An 8,550-nucleotide genomic window follows, 5' to 3' on the forward strand; every position below is an offset into this window, starting at 1 on the left:
CACTTGCACCATCAAGTGGCTGACAAATGCAACAAACATGTAGGCATGCAAGTTTCTGTCTATATAAAAGGAGTTGACAATATATGGTAGTAACAGTCTGTTCTCAAACGTTACCCCTCAGTTTGGCCCCAGTCGGGCTCTGAAGCCTTCAGCCAGTCTGCAGACTTTCATTGTCTCTGTGTGTAGGTATAACACAATGTTCTGACATTCATAGAATGTCCAATGCAGACTGATCTGTATTATATCACATTTACACTCAATATGACCTACTTTTTATTCTTAAAATGATTGCTTACCATATTGAAACAAATGGCATGTCTGGCAATAACTTTGTTTCTTCTCAAATCTCTGAAGTCTATTAAAACAAGACTTCAATCTCTGGTTTTGGATTAGCTCCATAATAATCATGTAAATTACATGATTGTTTAGTGGGGAGAGTGGAGGGACTCCTGAAAGATACACCACACTTGCCCTGATATTCCAAGCTTGCTGCAATTGCATGTGGCTCCATACTGATAATATTGTGTAATTACAGATGTGATACTTAGTGTACATGCAGGGGTCTCGGATTGGCTAGACTGTGCATGCAGGGGTCTGCACCAGCGCTCATGGCTATCTTAGGTTGTACCGGTATATCAGATTAGCTCAATCACCAAGTGATCAGCCTCTGAGTATCACAGAAACACTTTGAATGATTAACAAAAACATTTGCATAACAATTGGCTATGGATGAAATTTAACAAATTAGCTGTTCAGAACATGAAAAACATCTATAGTACCAGTCAAAAGTTTGGACACTGTCCCGTTGGCATAAAGGGTCGGGAGACAGGAATGCGTAATAGTTTTTTTTATTTACCCAAATTTACAAAGACCAAACAAACAAACACATATACAAAACATAGGGTTGAGACCCAAACAAAAGAGCGATGAGTACCTCAAATAAATACACTGGGGCGAGACCCGTAACATACACACACACAATGATTCCACACGGGACAAAACCCGTAATCATCTGCACACAACAAGTGGCACGGAAGCCAAAACAACGAAGCACAGGTACTCACACAACCAACGGACATTGTAACAAGAATCGACAGGACAAATGGTGAACAAAGGGCCCACTTATACAATTACTAATCAATGGGAATAGGGGCCAGGTGTGCGTAATGACAGTTTCCGGAAGGATCCGTGACAGACACAGCTACCCATTCAAGGGTTTTTCTTATTTTTACAATTTTCTACATTGTAGAATAATAGTGAATACATCAAAACTATTAAATAACACAAATTGAATCATGTAGTAACCAAAAAAGTGTTAAACAAATCTAAATATATATTATATTTTAGTTTCTTCATAGTAGCCACCCTTTGCCTTGATGACAGCTTTGCATACTCTTGGCAGTACAGAGAGATCCTTCATGAAAACCTGCTCAAAGCACTCAGGACCTCACACTGGAGCGAAGGTTCACCTTCCAACAGGACAATGACCCTAAGCACACAGCCAAGACAACGCAGGAATGGCTTCGGGACAAGTTTCTGAATGTCCTCAAGTGGCCCAGCCAGAGCCCAGACTTGAATCCGATTGAACATCTCTGGAGAGACCTGAAAATAGCTGTGCAGTAACACTCCCCATCCAATCTGACAAAGCTTGAGTGGATCTGCAGAGAATAATGGGAGAAACTTCCTAAAAACAAGTGTACCAAGCTTGTAGACCCGAGGCTGTAATTCCTGCCAAATGTGCTTCAACAAAGTACTGAGTAAAGTGTCTGAATACTTATGTAAATGTGATATTTCTGTTTCTTAATTGGTATAAATTTGCAAAAATGTCTAAAAGTCAGTTTTTGCTTTGTCATTAGGGGGTATTGTGTGTCAACTGTTCTGCCTTAATATTATTTGACCATGCTGGTCATTTATGAACATTTGAACATCTTGGCCATGTTCTGTTATAATCTCCACCCGGCACAGCCAGAAGAGGACTGGCCATCCCACATATGCTCTCTCTAATTCTCTCTTTCTTTCTCTCTCTCGGAGGACCTGAGCCCTAGGACCATGCCCCAGGAATACCTGACATGATGACTCCTTGCTGTCCCCAGTCCACCTGACTGTGCTGCTGCTCCAGTTTCAACTGTTCTGCCTTATTATTATTCGACCATGCTGGTCATTTATGAACATTTGAACATCTTGACCATGTTTTGTTATAATCTCCACCCGGCACAGCCAGAAGAGGACTGGCCACCCCACATAGCCTGGTTCCTCTCTAGGTTTCTTCCTAGGTTTTGGCCTTTCTAGGGAGTTTTTCCTAGCCACCGTGCTTCTACACCTGCATTGCTTGCTGTTTGGGGTTTTAGGCTGGGTTTCTGTACAGCACTTTGAGATATCAGCTGATGTACGAAGGGCTATATAAATAAATTTGATTTGATTTGTAGATTGATGAGGGGAAAAACTATTTAATACATTTTAGAATAAGGCTGTATGTAACATAACAATGTGGAAAAGGTGAAGGGGTCTGAATACTTTCCAAATGCATCTTACTAAATGGAAGGAGATAGATTGACGTTTACTATGTTACGTCTACGCCTGAGTCCAGGTTGAGTGTGCAGCCTCTGCAAATTGAAGTTAAGACTGCACATTTAACTGCACAAACCGAAGGATCTAACTACACAAGCATACATTCAGACAATGGCTGGTCGTAAAATTCTTCCATTCCCACTTCGATGTCCACGAGGGATCTAGATCTCGCCTGCAGGACTCTCAGGACATTTTCCACCTGTGCTGTGGTTGTGGGGACATAAGGTAGACACCCTTCTCAAAGCAGGTGCAACAAATGGTCCTGCAACAGCGTAGAACGCTAGCTATGACCCCCAACAATCCCAGTTGCGATAATTTCTAAACTTTTTTGAAGCCTCTGTTTTTAGCATTAACGTTAAATTAAATCGCCTCCGTTTCCAGTAGATTGTGATGTGATTGTGACTCGCTACTTTGGATCAATGATGGTTGACGGCTGCGAGCTGCTGGAAACGAATCCTCCCACAGTAGTTACTCATTTAAGGACATGCCTTGATAGCTACATCAAGAACATGTAGAAATTATGAGACTATACTCTGAAAGTACACTTAAACACGGGGAATGTAGCTAAATTAGAAAATAGCGAACTGGCATGACATTTAAAAGTCAAACAAGTCAAAAATACTGTATTACAAGTGAAACCTCGTTCTGCACCAAGGTGTGCTGCACATCGTTTGTCCCGAATTGATACAACATGCACTTTCCTTAGTTCCTAATTCCACTCAATCGACTTGCTTTTTCCTTTTCACAAACGTTTGGTCAACATACAACCCTTTTACAAGTGCCATATGTGTTACAAAACCAAGCTTTTAGTAATATAATGTTGATATAAAATTAGAGAATACATGTGTTAGTTTAATAACAAAACAGAAGTATTTGCAGATAAATGATAACTGAAATTAATGCACACTGTATAAATACAAACAACACCATGCAACAATAAAAAGCTAAACATTAAATCATAACAGGTGCAAACACATTTAGATTGACTGTGTACAAGAAACATATACAAGAGGTAATATGGATAAATTAAAACACTACATATTCACAACATACATGAATTAAAATCAAGGGGACATCAGAGATCAAATCAGCATGTTCTTTTCTTTTTTACAAAGAAAGAAAAAAAATCACAAACCACAATGATATGCCATGATATTACTTGTCTGAATCCAAGCAGAACAAAACATATGCACAGTGCATTCGGGAAGTATTCAGACCCCTTGACCTTTTCCACATTTTGTTACATTATAGCATTATTCTAAAATTGATTAAATAGTTTGCCTTTTTTTTTGCAAATCAAAAAAAAAAAAAACTTAAATCTCACATTTAAGTATTCAGACCCTTTACTCAGTACCTTGTTGAAGCGCCTTTGGCAGGGATCACAGCCTTGAGTCTTCTTGGGTATGATGCTACAAGCTTGGCAAACCTGTATTTGGGGAGTATCTCTCATTCTTCTCTGCAGATCCTCTCAAGCTCTGTCAGGTTAGATGGGGAGTGTCGCTGCACAGCCATTTTCAGGTCTCTCCAGACATGTTCGATCGTGTTCAAGTCAGGGCCACTCAAGGACATTCAGAGACTTGTCCCGAAGACACTCCTGCATTGTCTTGGCTGTGTGCTTAGGGTCGTTGTCCTATTGGAAGGTGAACCTTCGCCCCAGTCTGAGGTCCTGAGCGCTCTGGAGCAGATTTTCATCAAGGATCTCTTTGTACTTCGCTCTGTACATCTTTCCCTCGATCCTGACTAGTCTCCCAGTCCCTGCCACTGAAAAACTTCCCAACAGCCTGATGCTGCCACCACGATGCTTCACCGTAGAGATGGTGCCAGGTTTCCACCAGATGTGACGCTTGGCATTCAGGCCAAAGAGTAAAATCTTGGTTTCATCTGAGAATCTTGTTTCTCATGGTCTGAGAGTCCTTTAGATGCCTTTTTGGAAAACTCCAAGCAGGCTGTCATGTGCCTTTTACTGAGGAGTGGCTTCTTTCTGGCCACTCTACCATAAAGACCTTATTGGTGGAGTTCTGCAGAGATGGTTGTCCTTCTGGAAGGTTCTTCCATCTCCACAGAGGAATTCTTGGAACTTTGTCTGGGTGACCATCGGGTTCTTAGTCACCTCCTTGACCAAAGCCCTTCTCCCCCGATTGCTCAGTTTGGCCTGGAAGCCAGCTCTAGGAAGAGTCTTGGTGGTTGCAAACTTCTTCCAATTAAGAATTTTGGAGGCAACTTTGGTCTTGGGGACCTTCAATGCTGCAGAAATGTTTTGGTAACCTTCCAAAACATCGACATAATCCTGTCTCGGAGCTCTACAGACAATTCCTTTGACCTCATGGGTTGATTGTTGCTCCGACATGCACCATCAACTGTGGGACCTTATATAGACAGTTGTGTGCCTTTCCAAATCATGTCTAATCTATTGAATTTACCACAGGTGGACTCCAATCATGTTGTAGAAACATCTCAAGAATGATCAATGGAAACCGGATGCATGTGAGTTCAATGTTGAGTCTCATAGCAAAGGGTCTGAATACTTATGTAAATAAGGTATTTCAGTTTTCAATTTCTTAAAATGTTTTTGCTTTGTCATTATGTGATATTCTTCGTAGATTGATGTGAAAAAAAATATGATATCCATTTTAGAATAAGGCTGTAACGTAACAAATGTGGAAAAAGGTATGTAGTCATTTGTGGATGTCCATCATACATTTCGTATGATATGTTTCGAATTGCAATTCATATGATATGTTATGAATTGTAATTTGCACAATATGTAACAAATTTTAAATACTTATCTTCACGAATTCCAATGTGTCGTGGCTAACATTAGCTAGGTTAGGGGTTAAGGTTGGGGAAGGGTTAGCTAGCATGTAGCCAGCAGATCCGACCCACTTGCTTAAAGCTGCACTAAGGTCAGACAGGCTTCCTGTCTAGATTAAAGGGATACTTCGGGATTTTGGCAAGATGACCTAGTGGATACAGTTTTTAGGTCTCTGCGTGCAATTTTAACGAAGTTGCTAACTAACATTAGCACAATTGCAAACTACTGTTAGCGCAATGACTGGAAGTCTATGGTAACTGATAGCATTCCTTCATACTGGATGCAGAGATATAGGTTGTGTCTACACTTGACACTGCTATCAGAATACAAAGAGCACATGGAAAAGACAGTCTAGGGCCTCCCGGGTGGCGCAGTGGTCAAGGGTGCTGTACTGCAGCGCCAGCTGTGCCACCAGAGACACTGGGTTCGCACCCAGGCTCTGTAGTAACCGGCTGCGACCGGGAGGTCTGTGGGGCGACGCACAATTGGCCTAGCGTCGTCCGGGTTAGTGAGGGCTTGGCCGGTAGGGATATCCTTGTCTCATCGCGCACCAGCGACTCCTGTGGCGGGCCGGGCGCAGTGCATGCTAACCAAGTTGCCAGGTGCACGGTGTTTCCTCCGACACATTGGTGCGGCTGGCTTCCAGGTTGGATGCGCACTGTGTTAAGAAGCATTGCGGCTTGGTTGGGTTGTGTATCGGAGGACGCATGACTTTCAACCTTCGTCTCTCCCGAGCCCGTACAGGAGTTGTAGCGATGAGACAAGATAGTAGCTACTAAACAATTGGATACCACGAAATTGGGGAGAAAAAGGGCTGATTTTTTAATTTTTTAATTTAAAAAAGTCTAGACGCACAAAAGTTGCTTTGTGGTCTGATTGTGTTCAGATCTGGCTGATCACTTCAGGAGGTGGTTATGGATGCATTGGTTATGGATGCATTGTATGCAAATGTATCCTCAGTCTGGATGCAATCAGGCTACCAAAAGCACATACAGTGGGGCAAAAAAGTATTTAGTCAGCCACTAATTGTGCAAGTTCTCCCACTTAAAAAGATGAGAGAGGCCTGTCATTTTCAACTATGACAGACAAAATTAGAAGAAAGAAAATCCAGAAAATCACATTGTGGGATTTGTAATGAATTTATTTGCAAATTATGGTGGAAAATAAGTATTTGGTCACCTACAAACAAGCAAGATTTCTGGCTCTCACAGACCTGTAACTTCTTCTTTAAGAGGCTCCTCTGTCCTCCACTCGTTACCAGTATTAATGGCACCTGTTTGAAATTGTTATCAGTATAAAAGACACCTGTCCACAACCTCAAACAGTCACACTCCAAACTCCACTATGGCCAAGACCAAAGAGCTGTCAAAGGACACTAGAAACAAAATTGTAGACCTGCACCAGGCTGGGAAGACTGAATCTGCAATAGGTAAGCAGCTTGGTTTGAAGAAATCAACTGTGGGAGCAATTATTAGGAAATGGAAGACATACAAGACCACTGATAATCTCCCTCGATCTGGGGCTCCACGCAAGATCTCACCCCGTGGGGTCAAAATGATCACAAGAACGGTGAGCAAAAATCCCAGAACCACACGGGGGGACCTCGTGAGTGACCTGCAGAGAGCTGGGACCAAAGTAACAAAGCCTACCATCAGTAACACACTACGCCACCAGGGACTCAAATCCTGCAGTGCCAGACGTGTCCCCCTGCTTAAGCCAGTACATGTCCAGGCCCGTCTGAAGTTTGCTAGAGAGCATTTGGATGATCCAGAAGAATATTGGGAGAATGTCATATGGTCAGAAAAACCAAAATATAACTTTTTGGTAAAAACTCAACTCATCGTGTTTGGAGGACAAAGAATGCTGAGTTACATCCAATGAACACCAAACCTACTGTGAAGCATGGGGGTGGAAACATCATGTTTTTGGGGCTGTTTTTCTGCAAATGGACCAGGACGACTGATCCGTGTAAAGGAAAGAATGAATGGGGCCATGTATCGTGAGATTTTGAGTGAAAACCTCCTTCCATCAGCAAGGGCATTGAAGATGAAACGTGGCTGGGTCTTTCAGCATGACAATGATCCCGAACACACCGCCCGGGTAACGAAGGAGTGACTTCGTAAGAAGCATTTCAAGGTCCTAGATTGGCCTAGCCAGTCTCCAGATCTCAACCCCATAGAAAATCTTTGGAGGGAGTTGAAAGTCTGTGTTGCCCAGCAACAGCCCCAAAACATCACTGCTCTAGAGGAGATCTGCATGGAGGAATGGGCCAAAATACCAGCAACAGTGTGTGAAAACCTTGTGAAGACTTACAGAAAACGTTTGACCTGTCATTGCCGCCAACAAAGGGTATATAACAAAGTATTGAGATAAACCAGGGACCTTCGCACACATCAACAACTGACACCCACGAAGCATCGTTACCCATCGCTCCACAAAAGCAGCGGCCCTTGCAGAGCAAGGGGAACAACTACTTCAAGGTCTCAGAGCAAGTGACGTCACTGATTGAAACGCTATTTAGCGCACACCGCTAACTAAGCTAGCCGTTTCACATCCGTTACATATACCTTTAGCGTTGCTTGCGAGTTTGGTGGCTAGCTACAGAGGTTACCTGTCTAGATAGCTACTGCATTCAGTTATTGTTGTGTTATCATATTTTGCCTATTCCACCGTTTGTAGAGTACTTACTGGCATTTGAATACAGTGCGGGAAAAGGGAACCCGGACACGCTGTGGACACGGTAGACACATTTAAATGTAGGTGTAGAGGCGTGACGAGTTCAGAATTTCAAGATTAGAGTTCTATTATCAGAATACTAAAGCTACATGCACTTTCAAATCTAGATATGGCCATAAATATGTTATCCATGAGTTCATCTGACTCTGGGGAAGTAGATAAATGGCTTCATTGCTAAAATCACGTAGTATCCCTTTAAGACACAACAGAGCCGGCATGATACATGGCTCGAAAAAACGTACCTCAATCCAGGGATAAGAATTCTGTTGTACTCCAAATTGTCATATTATTCCAACTGTTACACCAAGAAGATGAAACTAGCAGTCGTTCAATCTTCTTGGTGTAACAGTTGGGATTATGGGACAATTCGGAGGACAACGCATTTCTCATCCCTGGATCGAGATACATTTTCAGAGCCATATCTCTCGCCAGCT

This window comes from Oncorhynchus clarkii, chromosome 28, assembly GCF_045791955.1.
Source record: "Oncorhynchus clarkii lewisi isolate Uvic-CL-2024 chromosome 28, UVic_Ocla_1.0, whole genome shotgun sequence".
NCBI lineage: Eukaryota > Metazoa > Chordata > Actinopteri > Salmoniformes > Salmonidae > Oncorhynchus > Oncorhynchus clarkii.